General features: G+C 54.2%; 1 long non-coding RNA gene across 7 annotated transcripts in view; it reads right to left on the bottom strand.

Annotated features, from left to right (window-relative positions):
* Positions 1-4,468, bottom strand: part of LOC310891966 — a 30,109-nt gene extending 25,641 nt beyond the window's left edge. For 6 of the 7 annotated variants that reach the window (XR_014577819.1, XR_014577820.1, XR_014577821.1 and 3 more), the window contains exons 1-2: positions 2,790-4,468; positions 2,296-2,363 (exon numbers count right to left, since the gene is read on the bottom strand). This is a non-coding gene — a long non-coding RNA (uncharacterized lncRNA). Of the gene's footprint in view, positions 1-1,340; positions 1,412-1,587; positions 1,914-2,295; positions 2,364-2,789 lie in introns of those variants that run through there. The other variant, XR_014577825.1, reaches the window with a different exon arrangement.
* Between the last annotated feature and the right edge of the window lie 11,373 nt (positions 4,469-15,841).

The following is a 15,841-nucleotide window of genomic DNA, read 5'->3' as shown; positions in this document are numbered from 1 at the left end:
GTGCAAAAACATTTTTATTCCCACAACCTTGATCCCCTTACCCTAAAATCCTTATTCCCTTTAACCCTAACAACTCTAACCACAACCCTAACCCTTCATATCAACCCCCCAACGCTAATGACACTGACTAATGATCCAAACCCCAAACTGCCCCTAACCCCAGGCAACTGACAAAGAAACTGACACATAGCTGAAAACTACAAAAAAGGCAAAACCCTGGATACACACCCCAAATCACAAACACGTGACCAAAATGCTACAGAAAAGCCCCAGACGCAGGCCCCAAGCACTACAGCTAGGCCCCAGAAGCTCAAGACACATCCCAAAGCCAAAATGCAAGCCCCAAACGCTACAGAAAAGCCCCCAAACACCAGACGCAGGCTGCAGAAGTCTACAAGCAGGCCCCAACCACACCCGGATGCAGACCCCAACTGTCCACAAGCAGCTCCCAACCCCCCCCCATGAACTGGACCCCACCCCACCCAGATGCAGGCCCCAGCCCCAGCCCCCACGCCCCAGACTCTGGCCCCAAAGGTGTACAACCAGCTCCCAAATGTCCCCCTCAAAGGGAGGCTCCAAAGCCCGCCAGAAGACCCTAGAGTGTACAAGCAGCTCCCAACCCCCCCAGCACAGGCCCCAACCCCCCCCAGACACAGGCCCCAAAGGTGTCCAAGCAACTCCCCACCCTCCCCAGAGGCACACCCCAAAGGTGTACAAACAGCCCCAACCCCCCAAGACCCAGACCCCTACAGTGTACAAGCAGCTCCCACCCCCCCCCGCAAGGCAGGCCCTAACAGTGTACAAGCAGCTCCCACCCCCCCCCCAGACGCAGGCCCCACCAAAGGTGTACAAGCAGGCCCCTACAGTATACAAGCAGCTCACAACCACCCCCCCCAGAGGCAGGCCCCAACCCCCTCCAGATGCAAGCCCCAAAGGTGTACAAGCAGCTCCCAACCCCCTCCAGATGCAGATCCCTACATTGTACAAGCAGCTCCCAACACCTGCCCCCAAACGCAAGCCCATACTGTGTACAAGCAGCTCCCAACCCCCACAGATACAGATCCCTACATTGTAGGAGCAGCTTCCAACCCCCCCAGATGCAGGCCCTGACCCCCCCCCAGCCACAGTCCCCAAAGGTGTACAAGCAACTCCCAACCCCCCCCCCCAGATGCAAGCCCCAAAGGTGTACAAGCAGCTCCACACCCCCCCAAGTCACTGGCCCCAAAAGCCTAAATATATGCCAAGAAAGTATTAATGCAAGTGCCAAATGCTACAGACAGGCCCAAAAGCACAGGCCCCAGATGCTCGAGGCCGAGATGTAACTTGGCTTTCTGAATTACTGGAAAGCGGCTTTCATTCTCAGCGAGGTGTGCGCAGGCTAGACAGGATGGGGCTTCAGGCACCTCTTCACCTGTGGAAACACGCTGCCATCAGGCACTGCCATGCCAGACAAGCTTTTTCTGTTAAAACACCCTTCTCAGATGCCCTGTGGCATTCTAGTGACCTGCTTAGCTCCGATTCTAAAGACTAACGTCACAGCCCACCTTGCCTGTGGCACCTGATGAACAGAAGAGAAAGCAACCATACCGTTTGGAAACCGTCACTGCACGTGCTGCTCCTTGATGCTCTGTAACCTCTTCTCAAATCCTCAGCCACTTCTGTGTAGAGCCTGCCATGACACCTGAAAAGCAAAATGGATACCCTTCGCAGTCACCTTGCGCAACTTGGCCATTCCGCTCCAACCCCACTCACGACCAGCCTGCCCTTCTCGTGCTGCTCTTCAGAGTGCAGCTTGGCCCCTCTGAGTCTGTGCAAGGCACCTGCGAAAGAAAAAGAAAAGCATAGGCCGCGGCAGCATCCAAAGCCACAGCACAGCTAGGACAGGTACTCTCATCTGCTCCCTTACTCTGCCAACTCACCTGCCCTCGAGGCAGATGCTTCCATCTGCTCTCTTAAGCTCTTATATTTTAACATTGTATGTGGTTTGGTTTTTTAAGTTAAACAAGTTTAATTTAGAAAGTTATACATGTACTTAAACATCATGAATTATATTTACAAAACATCCTACCTTTATATCCAAAGTGATATCAAGAAATGCCTCATATGTATCCGAAACTGCTTTGCAATTCAAGCACTTCAGTGGAAGCAAAATATAAATGCTTAACAATACGTGGAGGAGACTAACTGTCCAAATTCAAGTTGTCGATAGATACTACTTTAGACAAGCTGCAGACTGCTTTACTACCGACAAAAGACACAGATCAGTTCTAAGGACAGGAATATTTTTAAAAGTACCTCTTGATCTTAGAAATCCTCCAAATATTTGATGAATGATGGTGGTAGCTTGAGAAGATCTGTCCAATCTGGAAATAAATTATAATCAGACCTCAGAAGATTTAAGGCACACAGTTAACTCTTCAAAGAGTTTTATGAAAACCAAGGATGACGTAGACTTTCAGTTTTGATAGTAAATAAAGGACTACAAGGTGCTAGAGAACGTATAAAAGTGAATTTGTTTATGCTGACTTGGTGCTTCCATTCAAGCACGCTTCCTGCATAGCATCGACAGTATAGCGCAAGAACTCGTGTGCGTCTTCTTGACTGCCAAAACGGAAATGTTGTCCTATTGCTAAATAAGAAGATGATAGTATTTACCTCATTTAAAAATGAAATAATTCTCGTATTTCTAAAATCTCTCTTCTTTATAGTGTTAAAACCATTTATACACATCAAATAATTATTTGAAGATTACAAGATACTGAAAAAGAAACACATCTGAAGCCACTTACGACTGAGGTTATTGATAACACGCGTAGGCTCGATGGCATCAACAGTGCAACGCAGGGCCTGGTTAATGTGAGTCTCCATCGTGCACATCATGCAAAAATCTTGTTCACGACCTGAAGAGTGAAAGAAGAAAGCATCCCAGTCTAGCGAAACAGACATAACTACAAACAAACATATAAGTAACATTTAAACTATAGATACAGTATCCACTCTCCTTGTCCCAACAGTCTCGTAACATTTCATTTCACACAACTTTATAGAATAAAAATATCCATTAAGCTTGTGTTCAAGTGCATTTTGTGATGAGAAATCTAAAAGACTACTGCAAAGTCACGTTTGTGAAGGCTGACAGGAATGTGAACTCCACAGGCTGCAAAATATATGAGGAAAGAATATTTGACATTGATGATACAGCATTAAGAGAATGTGGGTTATTTTCAGCACAGTGCTGTCAGGTGAGCTTCATGATACAGAGCTACGAGTCCTTTGGGAGAAAGGAAAAACTAAAGTAATGTATGTAATAGTACTTCTGCCCTCCTTTTTTCAACAGGATTCTTAACTGAAACAATTTCTATATACAGGAAGAAAACAGTTAAATTTCTAGGTATCGATACAAAGATACCAGCCTAAAAAGCATACACGTTTAGTACAACATTTAGTTTATAGTACAACATTTTATTTAGAACAAAATCAGTCTAGATTTTAATACAGTCCCACAAAAAAATCTAGTCATGTTCATAACAGCTCATATTGCTTTCTAGGTTTTTTTGTTTGTTTGTTTGGTTTTTTTAATTGGTTCAACAACGAACAGACCATTTATTGTAGTGCATTATGGAACCTAGGCTGTGAAGACTAAAGACCTATGATGCCAACATCCTAAATTTTATTGCCTTTCTAGCAGCAGGAAGCCCAAATAGCCCAAATGCCAAATGTTCATTAAATGCATTCCTGTCCAATGCACTTCATTATTCCCATGAAGCAAGAAAAGATCCTTTTAAAAAAACAAACAAAAAACACACATGGTGCATTAAACGCACTCCATATGCTATTCTGAGCCCACTGCTAATACAATGCTCAAAGCCAGCTTCCACAGGTAAAATCAGGCAAGTAACTTTGTCTCACAGAATCACTGCTGTTCTTTCACCTTCAGAGCTATCCAACAGATTTAAAATACTGTTAGAAAGTACTCACATGACTGGCTGTGCTCAAGAGAAAGCATGTAATTGGCAAGTGGGGGGGTGTAGGTCAAACACTGTAGAGTAGCATTAAGAAAACGTGTGTTGCCAAGATTGTACAGGCCAACTCCAACACTTTGTGTTTCTTGCCAATCCATACATATCTTCTCAGGTGGAAAAAGAATCCTTTGTGGCGGAGCAATTCCATAATTAACAACTGCAAGAAAGTTATATTTAAAAAGAGATTTTGTTTGTTTCTAAGAAAGGCATTAGGTATATATAGGTATAGTAAATATATAAAGTATATATAGGTATAGTAAAAATACTATTCTGCGGGAGCACCTAGAGGAACTAGCTACAATCCAAAACAGAAAAACTTATTGCAGACAGCTTTAATACCGCCAAATTCAAATTGGCTGGTCAACACAACGTTTTGGGAAAAAAAGTTTAGTCAACCATTTTAATTTTTCTAAGGCAAGGCTAACTGCCATCCTGTTTTTAGTATCTAACGCCAAGTTCCTCTCATCTATAATCTTTAACATGATTACCTCAACTACTGCTTTTTTTCCTTATTATAACTTAAACCACAAACTTAGACTTGAAATTATATGGTAATAAATGCAAGGACAATGTAAAAACAAATAACTAGGAATGACGGTACCCCTACAAATATCAGATCTTTTCCTGAGCAATGTTAGCATTCAAAAACCTGTGAATAATGGAAGCTGTGAATAGCAACAATAAAACGCTTTTCTTTGCAAAACAGTCCCCAGTGGTGCCAGTGCACCCTCTGGAGTCACTGCACTGCATTCCCAGTGGTGCCAGTGCACTCTCTGGACTCACTGCAGTGCATCCCCAGTGGTGCCAGTGCACTCTCTGGACTCACTGCAGTGCATCCCCAGTGGTGCCAGTGCACTCTCTGCACTCACTGCACTGCATCCCCAGTGGTGCCAGTGCACTCTCTGGACTCACTGCAGTGCATCCCCAGTGGTGCCTGTGCACTCTCTGGACTCAATGCAGTGCATTCCGAGGAGTGCCAGTGCACTCTCTGGACTCGCTGCAATGCATCCCTAGTGTTGCCAGTGCACTCTTTCGACTCACTGCACTGCATTCCCAAGGTGCCAGTGCACTCTCTGGACTCACTGCACTGCATCCCCAGTGGTGCCAGTGCACTCTCTGGAGTCACTGCAGTGCATCCCCAAGGTGCCTGTACACTCTATGGACTCACTGCAGTGCATCCCCAGTGGTGCCAGTGCACTCTCTGGAGTCATTGCAGTGCATCCCCAGTGGTGTCAGTGCACTCTCTGGACTCACTGCAGTGCATCCCCTGTGGTGCCAGTGCACTCTCTGGACTCACTGCACTGCATCGCCAGTGGTGCCAGTGCACTCTCTGGACTCACTGCACTGCATCCCCAGTGGTGCCAGTGCACTCTCTGGACTCACTGCACTGCATCCCCAGTGTTGCCAGTGCACTCTCTGGACTCACTGCACTGCATCCCCAGTGGTTCCAGTGCACTCTCTGGACTCACTGCACTGCATCCCCAGTGGTGCCAGTGCACTCTCTGGAGTCACTGCGCTGCATCTCCAGTGGTGACAGAGCACTCTCTGGACTCACTGCAGTGCATCGCCAGTGGTGCCAGTGCACTCTCTGGACTCACTGCACTGCATCCCCAGTGGTGCCAGTGCACTCTCTGGATTCACTGCACTGCATCCACAGTGGTGCCTGTGCACTCTCTGGACTCACTGCACTGCATTCCCAGTGGTGCCAGTGCACTCTCTGGATTCACTGCACTGCATCCCCACTGGTGCCAGTGCACTCTCTGGACTCACTGCACTGCATCCCCAGTGGTGCCAGTGCACTCTCTGGATTCACTGCACTGCATCCCCAGTGGTGCCAGTACACTCTCTGGACTCACTGCAGTGCATCCCCAGTGGTGCCAGTGCACTCTCTGGACTCACTGCCCTGCATCCCCAGTGGTGCCAGTGCACTCTCTGGATTCACTGCACTGCATCCCCAGTGGTGCCAGTGCACTCTCTGGGCTCACTGCACTGCATGCCCAGTGGTGCCAGTGCACTCTCTGGATTCACTGCACTGCATCCCCAGTGGTGACAGAGCACTCACTGGACTCACTGCACTGCATCCCCAGTGGTGCCAGTGCACTCTCTGGATTCATTGCACTGCATCGCCAGTGGTGCCAGTGCACTCTCTGGACTCAATGCAATGCATCCCTAGTGTTGCCAGTGCACTGTCTGGACTCACTGCACTGCATCCCCAGTGGTGCCAGTGCACTCTCTGGATTCACTGCACTGCATCCCCAGTGGTGCAAGTGCACTCTCTGGAGTCACTGCACTGCATCCCCAGTGGTGCCAGTGCATTCTCTGGACTAACTGAAATTGAATCCCAAGTGGTGCCAGTGCACTCTCTGGACTCACTGCACTGCATCCCCAGTGGTGCCAGTGCACTCTCTGGATTCACTGCACTGCATCCCCACTGGTGCCACTGCACTCTCTGGACTCACTGCAGTGCATCCCCAGTGGTGCCAGTGCACTCTCTGGACTCACTGCACTGCATCCCCAGTGGTGCCAGTGCACTCTCTGGACTCACTGCCCTGCATCCCCAGGGGTGCCAGTGCACTCTCTGGACTCACTGCACTGCATCCCCAGTGGTGCCAGTGCACTCTCTGGACTCACTGCAGTGCATCCCCAGAGGTGCCAGTGCACTCTATGGACTCACTGCAGTGCATCCGCAGTGGTGCCAGTGCACTCTCTGGACTCACTGCAGTGCATCCGCAGTGGTGCCAGTGCACTCTCTGGAGTCACTGCAGTGCATCCCCAGTGGTGCCAGTGCACTCTCTGGACTCACTGCACTGCATTCCCTGTGGTGCCAGTGCACTCTCTGGACTCACTGCACTGCATCCCCAGTGGTGCCAGTGCACTCTCTGGACTCAGTGCAGTGCATCCCCAGTGGTGCCAGTGAACCCTCTGGACTCACTGCACTGCATCCCCAGTGGTGCCAGTGCACTCTCTGGATTCACTGCAGTGCATCCGAAGTGGTGCCAGTGCACTCTCTGGAGTCACTGCGCTGCATCCCCAGTGGTGCCAGTGCACTCTCTGGACTCACTGCACTGCATCCCCAGTGTTGCCAGTGCACTCTCTGGACTCACTGCAGTGCATCCCCAGTGGTGCCAGTGTACTCTCTGGACTCAATGCACTGCATCCCCAGTGGTGCCTGTGCACTCTCTGGACTCAATGCACTGCATTCCCAAGGTGCCAGTGCACTCTCTGGACTCACTGCCCTGCATCCCCAATGGTGCCTGTGCACTCTCTGGACTCACTGCAGTGCATTCCGAGGAGTGCCAGTGCACTCTCTGGACTCACTGCAATGGATCCCTAGTGTTGCCAGTGCACTCTCTGGACTCACTGCAGTGCATCCCCAGTGGTGCCAGTGTACTCTCTGGACTCACTGCACTGCAGCCCCAGTGGTGCCAGTGCACTCTCTGGACTCACTGCACTGCATCCCAGTGGTGCCAGTGCACTCTCTGGAGTCACTGCAGTGCATCCCCTGTGGCGGCAGTGCACTCTCTGGACTCACTGCACTGCATCCCCAGTGGTGCCAGTGCACTCTCTGGACTCACTGCAGTGCATCCCCAGTGGTGCCAGTGTACTCTCTGGACTCAATGCACTGCATCCCCAGTGGTGCCTGTGCACTCTCTGGACTCAATGCACTGCATTCCCAAGGTGCCAGTTCACTCTATGGACTCACTGCACTGCATCCCCAGTGGTGCCAGTGCACTCTCTGGAGTCAATGCACTGCATCCCCACTGGTGCCAGTGCACTTTCTGGACTCACTGCACTGCATCCCCAGTGGTGCCAGTGCACTCTCTGGACTCACTGCAGTGCATCCCCAGTGGTGCCAGTGTACTCTCTGGACTCAATGCACTGCATCCCCAGTGGTGCCTGTGCACTCTCTGGACTCAATGCACTGCATTCCCAAGGTGCCAGTGCACTCTCTGGACTCACTGCACTGCATCCCCAATGGTGCCTGTGTACTCTCTGGACTCACTGCAGTGCATTCCGAGGAGTGCCAGTGCACTCTCTGGACTCACTGCAATGCATCCCTAGTGTTGCCAGTGCACTCTCTGGACTCACTGCAGTGCATCCCCAGTGGTGCCAGTGTACTCTCTGGGCTCAATGCACTGCATTCCCAAGGTGCCAGTGTACTCTCTGGACTCAATGCACTGCATCCCCAGTGGTGCCTGTGCACTCTCTGGACTCAATGCAGTGCATTCCGAGGAGTGCCAGTGCACTCTCTGGACTCACTGCAATGCATCCCTAGTGTTGCCAGTGCACTCTCTGGACTCACTGCAGTGCATCCCCAGTGGTGCCAGTGTACTCTCTGGACTCACTGCACTGCAGCCCCAGTGGTGCCAGTGCACTCTCTGGACTCACTGCACTGCATCCCAGTGGTGCCAGTGCACTCTCTGGAGTCACTGCAGTGCATCCCCTGTGGCGGCAGTGCACTCTCTGGACTCACTGCACTGCATCCCCAGTGGTGCCAGTGCACTCTCTGGACTCACTGCAGTGCATCCCCAGTGGTGCCAGTGTACTCTCTGGACTCAATGCACTGCATCCCCAGTGGTGCCTGTGCACTCTCTGGACTCAATGCACTGCATTCCCAAGGTGCCAGTTCACTCTATGGACTCACTGCACTGCATCCCCAGTGGTGCCAGTGCACTCTCTGGAGTCAATGCACTGCATCCCCACTGGTGCCAGTGCACTTTCTGGACTCACTGCACTGCATCCCCAGTGGTGCCAGTGCACTCTCTGGACTCACTGCAGTGCATCCCCAGTGGTGCCAGTGTACTCTCTGGACTCAATGCACTGCATCCCCAGTGGTGCCTGTGCACTCTCTGGACTCAATGCACTGCATTCCCAAGGTGCCAGTGCACTCTCTGGACTCACTGCACTGCATCCCCAATGGTGCCTGTGTACTCTCTGGACTCACTGCAGTGCATTCCGAGGAGTGCCAGTGCACTCTCTGGACTCACTGCAATGCATCCCTAGTGTTGCCAGTGCACTCTCTGGACTCACTGCAGTGCATCCCCAGTGGTGCCAGTGTACTCTCTGGGCTCAATGCACTGCATTCCCAAGGTGCCAGTGTACTCTCTGGACTCAATGCACTGCATCCCCAGTGGTGCCTGTGCACTCTCTGGACTCAATGCAGTGCATTCCGAGGAGTGCCAGTGCACTCTCTGGACTCACTGCAATGCATCCCTAGTGTTGCCAGTGCACTCTCTGGACTCACTGCACTGCATTCCCAAGGTGCCAGTACACTCTCTGGACTCACTGCACTGCATCCCCAGTGGTGCCAGTGCACTCTCTGGACTCACTGCACTGCATCCCCAGTGGTGCCAGTGCACTCTCTGGACCCACTGCACTGCATCACCAGTGGTGCCAGTGCACTCTCTGGACTCACTGCACTGCATCCCTAGTGGTGCCAGTGCACTCTCTGGACTCACTGCACTGCATCCCCAGTGGTGCCAGTGCACTCTCTGGACTCACTGCAGTGCATCCCCAAGGTGCCAGTGCACTCTCTGGACTCACTGCAGTGCATCCCAGGTGGTGCCAGTGCACTCTCTGGACTCACTGCACTGCATCCCCAGTGGTGCCAGTGCACTCTCTGGACTCACTGCAGTGCATCTAGAGTGGTGCCAGTGCAGTCTCTGGACTCACTGCAGTGCATCCCCAGTGGTGCCAGTGCACTCTCTGGACTCACTGCACTGCATCCCCAGTGGTGCCAGTGCACTCTCTGGACTCACTGCAGTGCATCCCCTGTGGTGCCAGTCCACTCTATGGGCTCACTGCACTGCATCCCCAGTGGTGCCAGTGCACTCTCTGGAGTTACTGCTCTGCATCCAGAGTGGTGACAGTGCACTCTGTGGACTCACTACAGTGCATCCCCAGTGGTGCCAGTGCAGTCTCTGGACTCACTGCAGTGCATCCTCAGTGGTGCCAGTGCACTCTCTGGACTCACTGCACTGCATCCCCAGTGGTGCCAGTCCACTCTATGGGCTCACTGCACTGCATCCCCAGTGGTGCCAGTGCACTCTCTGGACTCACTGCAGTGCATCCCCAGTGGCGCCAGTGCACTCTCTGGACTCACGGCAGTGCATCCCCAGTGGTGCCAGTGCACTCTCTGGACTCACTGCACTGCATCCCCAGTGGTTCCAGTGCACTCTCTGGACTCACTGCAGTGCATCCCCAGTGGTGCCAGTGCACTCTCTGGACTCACTGCAGTGCATCCCCAGTGGTGCCAGTGCACTCTCTGCACTCAATGCAATGCATCGCTAATGTTGCCAGTGCACTCTCTGGATTCACTGCACTGCACCCCGAGTGGTGCCAGTGCACTCTCTGGACTCACTGCACTGCATCCCCAGTGGTGCCAGTGCACTCTCTGGACTCACTGCACTGCATCCCAAGTGGTGACAGTGCACTCTCTGGACTCACTGCACGGCACCCCAGGTGGTGCCAGTGCACTCTCTGGACTCACTGCAGTGCATCCCCAGTGGTGCCAGTGCACTCTCTGGACTCACTGCAGTGCATCCCCAGTGGTGCCAGTGCACTCTCTGGAGTTACTGCTCTGCATCCCCAGTGGTGCCAGTGCACTCTCTGGACTCACTGCACTGCATCCCAAGTCGTGACAGTGCACTCTGTGGACTCACTGCACTGCATCCCCAGTGGTGCCAGTGCACTCTCTGGAGTTACTGCTCTGCATCCCCAGTGGTGCCAGTGCACTCTCTGGACTCACTGCACTGCATCCCAAGTGGTGACAGTGCACTCTGTGGACTCACTGCACTGCATCCCCAGTGGTGCCAGTGCACTCTCTGGACTCACTGCAGTGCATTCCGAGGAGTGCCAGTGCACTCTCTGGACTCACTGCAATGGATCCCTAGTGTTGCCAGTGCACTCTCTGGACTCACTGCAGTGCATCCCCAGTGGTGCCAGTGTACTCTCTGGACTCACTGCACTGCAGCCCCAGTGGTGCCAGTGCACTCTCTGGACTCACTGCACTGCAGCCCCAGTGGTGCCAGTCCACTCTATGGGCTCACTGCACTGCATCCCCTGTTGTGCCAGTGCACTCTCTGGACTCACTGCAGTGCATCGCCAGTGGTACCAGTGCACTCTCTGGACTCACTGCAGTGCATCCCCAGTGGTGCCAGTGCACTCTCTGGACTCACTGCACTGCATCCCCAGTGGTGCCAGTGCACTCTCTGGACTCACTGCAGTGCATCCCCAGTGGTGCCAGTGCACTCTCTGGACTCACTGCACTGCATCCCCAGTGGTGCCAGTGCACTCTCTGGACTCACTGCACTGCATCTTCAGTGGTGCCAGTGCAGTCTCTGGAGTCACTGCAGTGCATCCCCAGTGGTGCCAGTGTACTCTCTGGACTCAATGCACTGCATCCCCAGTGGTGCCTGTGCACTCTCTGGACTCAATGCACTGCATTCCCAAGGTGCCAGTGCACTCTCTGGACTCACTGCCCTGCATCCCCAATGGTGCCTGTGCACTCTCTGGACTCACTGCAGTGCATTCCGAGGAGTGCCAGTGCACTCTCTGGACTCACTGCAATGGATCCCTAGTGTTGCCAGTGCACTCTCTGGACTCACTGCAGTGCATCCCCAGTGGTGCCAGTGTACTCTCTGGACTCACTGCACTGCAGCCCCAGTGGTGCCAGTGCACTCTCTGGACTCACTGCACTGCATCCCAGTGGTGCCAGTGCACTCTCTGGAGTCACTGCAGTGCATCCCCTGTGGCGGCAGTGCACTCTCTGGACTCACTGCACTGCATCCCCAGTGGTGCCAGTGCACTCTCTGGACTCACTGCACTGCATCCCCAGTGGTGCCAGTGCACTCTCTGGACTCACTGCACTGCATCCCCAGTGGTGCCAGTGCACTCTCTGGACTCACTGCACTGCATCTTCAGTGGTGCCAGTGCAGTCTCTGGAGTCACTGCAGTGCATCCCCAGTGGTGCCAGTGAAATCTCTGGACACACCGGGGTACATCCCCAGTGGTGCCAGTGCACTCTATGGACTCACTGCGCTGCATTCCCTTGGTGCCAGTGTACTCTCTGGACTCAATGCACTGCATCCCCAGTGGTGCCAGTGCACTCTCTGGACTCACTGCACTGCATCCCCAGTGGTGCCAGTGCACTCTCTGGAGTCACTGCACTGCATCCCCAGTGGTGCCAGTGCACTCTCTGGACTCACTGCACTGCATTCCCAAGGTGCCAGTGCACTCTCTGGATTCACTGCAGTGCATCCCCAGTGGTGCCAGTGCACTCTCTGGACTCACTGCAGTGCATCCCCATTGGTGCCACTGCCCTCTCTGGACTCAATGCACTGCATCCCCAGTGGTGCCTGTGCACTCTCTGGACTCACTGCACTGCAACCCCAATGGTGCCTGTGCACTCTCTGGACTCACTGCAGTGCATTCCGAGGAGTGCCAGTGTACTCTCTGGACTCACTGCAATGCCTCCCTAGTGTTGCCAGTGCACTCTCTGGACTCACTGCACTGCATTCCCAAGGTGCCAGTGCACTCTCTGGATTCACTGCACTGCATCCCCAGTGGTGCAAGTGCACTCTCTGGACTCACTGCACTGCATCCCCAGTGGTGCCAGTGCACTCTCTGGACTCACTGCACTGCATCCCCAGTGGTGCCAGTGCACTCTCTGGACTCACTGCACTGCATCCCCAAGGTGCCAGTGCACTCTCTGGACTCACTGCAGTGCATCCCCAGTGGTGCCAGTGCACTCTCTGGAGTCACTGCACTGCATCCCCAGTGGTGCCAGTGCACTCTCTGGACTCACTGCAGTGCATCTCCAGTGGTGCCAGTGCAGTCTCTGGACTCACTGTAGTGCATCCCCAGTGGTGCCAGTGCACTCTCTGGACTCACTGCACTGCATCCCCAGTGGTGCCAGTGCACTCTCTGGACTCACTGCACTGCATCCCCTGTGGTGCCAGTGCACTCTCTGGAGTTACTGCTCTGCATCCAGAGTGGTGACAGTGCAATCTGTGGACTCACTACAGTGCATCCCCAGTGGTGCCAGTGCAGTCTCTGGACTCACTGCAGTGCATCCCCAGTGGTACCAGTGCACTCTCTGGACTCAGTGCAGTGCATCCCCAGTGGTGCCAGTGCACTCTCTGGACTCACTGCACTGCATCCCCAGTGGTGCCAGTGCACTCTCTGGACTCACTGCTCTGCATCCAGAGTGGTGACAGTGCACTCTCTGGACTCACTGCACTGCATCCCCAGTGGTGACAGTGCACTCTCTGGACTCACTGCAGTGCATCCCCAGTGGTGCCAGTGCACTCTCTGGACTCACGGCAGTGCATCCCCAGTGGTGCCAGTGCACTCTCTGGACTCACTGCACTGCATCCCCAGTGGTGCCAGTGCACTCTCTGGACTCACTGCAGTGCATCCCCAGTGGTGCCAGTGCACTCTCTGGACTCACTGCAGTGCATCGCCAGTGGTGCCAGTGCACTCTCTGGACTCAATGCAATGCATCCCTAATGTTGCCAGTGCACTCTCTGGACTCACTGCAGTGCAACGCCAGTGGTGCCAGTGCACTCTCTGGACTCACTGCACAGCATCCCCAGTGGTGCCAGTGCACTCTCTGGACTCACTGCACTGCATCCCCAGTGGTGCCTGTGCACTCTCTGGACTCACTGCACGGCACCACAGGTGGTGCCAGTGCACTCTCTGGACTCACTGCAGTGCATCTCCAGTGGTGCCAGTGCACTCTCTGGACTCACTGCAGTGCATCCCCAGTGGTGCCAGTGCACTCTCTGGACTCACTGCAGTGCATCCCCAGTGGTGCCAGTGCACTCTCTGGACTCACTGCACTGCATCCCCAGTGGTGCCAGTGCACTCTCTGGACACACTGCAGTGCATCCCCAGTGGTGCCAGTGCACTCTCTGGACTCAATGCAATGCATCACTAATGTTGCCAGTGCACTCTCTGGATTCACTGCACTGCATCTCCTATGATGCCAGTGCACTCTCTGGACTCACTGCACTGCATCCCCAGTGGTGCCAGTGTACTCTCTGGACTCACTGCAGTGCATCCCCAGTGGTGCCAGTGCACTCTCTGGACTCACTGCAGTGCATCGCCAGTGGTGCCAGTGCACTCTCTGGACTCAATGCAATGCATCCCTAATGTTGCCAGTGCACTCTCTGGATTCACTGCACTGCATCTCCTATGATGGCAGTGCACTCTTTGGACTCACTGCACGGCATCCCCAGTGGTGACAGTGCACTCTGTGGACTCACTGCACTGCATCCCCAGTGGTGCCAGTGCACTCTCTGGACTCACTGCTCTGCATCTCCAGTGGTGCCAGTGCACTCTCTGGAGTCACTGCACTGCATCCCCAGTGGTGCCAGTGCACTCTCTGGACTCACTGCAGTGCATCCCCAGTGGTGCCAGTGCACTCTCTGGACTCACTGCCCTGCATCCCCAGTGGTGCCAGTGCACTCTCTGGACTCACTGCAGTGCATCCGCAGTGGTGCCAGTGCACTCTCTGGACTCACTGCACTGCATCCCCAGTGGTGCCAGTGCACTCTCTGGACTCACTGCACTGCATCCCCAGTGGTGCCAGTGCACTCTCTGGACTCACTGCAGTGCATCCCCAGTGGTGCCAGTGCACTCTCTGGACTCACTGCGCTGCATCCCCAGTGGTGCCAGTGCACTCTCTGGACTCACTGCACTGCATCCCCAGTGGTGCCAGTGCACTCTCTGGACTCACTGCACTGCATCGCCAGTGGTGCCAGTGCACTCTCTGGACTCACTGCAGTGCATCCCCAGTGGTGCCAGTGCACTCTCTGGAGTCACTGCAGTACATCCCCGGTGGTTCCAGTGCACTCTCTGGACTCACTGCAGTGCATCCCCAGTGGTGCCAGTGCACTCTCTGGACTCACTGCAGTGCATCCCCAGTGGTGCCAGTGCACTCTCTGGACTCACTGCACTGCATCCCCAGTGGTGCCAGTGCACTCTGCGGACTCACTGCAGTGCATCCCCAGGGGTGCCAGTGCACTCTCTGGACTCACTGCAGTGCATCCCCAGTGGTGCCAGTGCACTCTCTGGACTCACTGCACTGCATCCTCAGTAGTGCCAGTGCACTCTCTGGACTCACTGCAGTGCATCCCCAGTGGTGCCAGTGCACTCTCTGGACTCACTGCAGTGCATCCCCAGTGGTGCAAGTGCACTCTCTGGAGTCACTGCACTGCATCCCCAGTGGTGCCAGTGCACTCTCTGCACTCACTTCAGTGCATCCCCAGTGGTGCCAGTGCACTCTCTGTAGTCACTGCGCTGCATCACCAGTGGTGACAGAGCACTCTCTGGACTCACTGCACTGCATCCCCAGTGGTGCCAGTGCACTCTCTGGACTCACTGCACAGCATCCCCAGTGGTGCCTGTGCACTCTCTGGACTCAATGCAGTGCATTCCGAGGAGTGCCAGTGCACTCTCTGGACTCACTGCAATGCATCCCTAGTGTTGCCAGTGCACTCTTTCGACTCACTGCACTGCATTCCCAAGGTGCCAGTGCACTCTCTGGACTCACTGCACTGCATCCCCAGTGGTGCCAGTGCACTCTCTGGAGTCACTGCACTGCATCCCCAAGGTGCCAGTGCACTCTCTGGACTCACTGCAGTGCATCCCCAGTGGTGCCAGTGCACTCTCTGGAGTCATTGCAGTGCATCCCCAGTGGTGCCAGTGCACTCTCTGGACTCACTGCAGTGCATCCCCTGTGGTGCCAGTGCACTCTCTGGACTCACTGCACTGCATCGCCAGTGGTGCCAGTGCACTCTCTGGACTCACTGCAC

This window comes from Anser anser, assembly GCF_964211835.1.
Source record: "Anser anser genome assembly, contig: HAP1_SCAFFOLD_236, whole genome shotgun sequence".
In the NCBI taxonomy this organism is placed as follows: Eukaryota; Metazoa; Chordata; class Aves; order Anseriformes; family Anatidae; genus Anser; species Anser anser.
The sequence above is the reverse complement of the archived record's forward strand: the minus strand, read 5'-3'. Positions and strand labels throughout refer to the sequence as shown.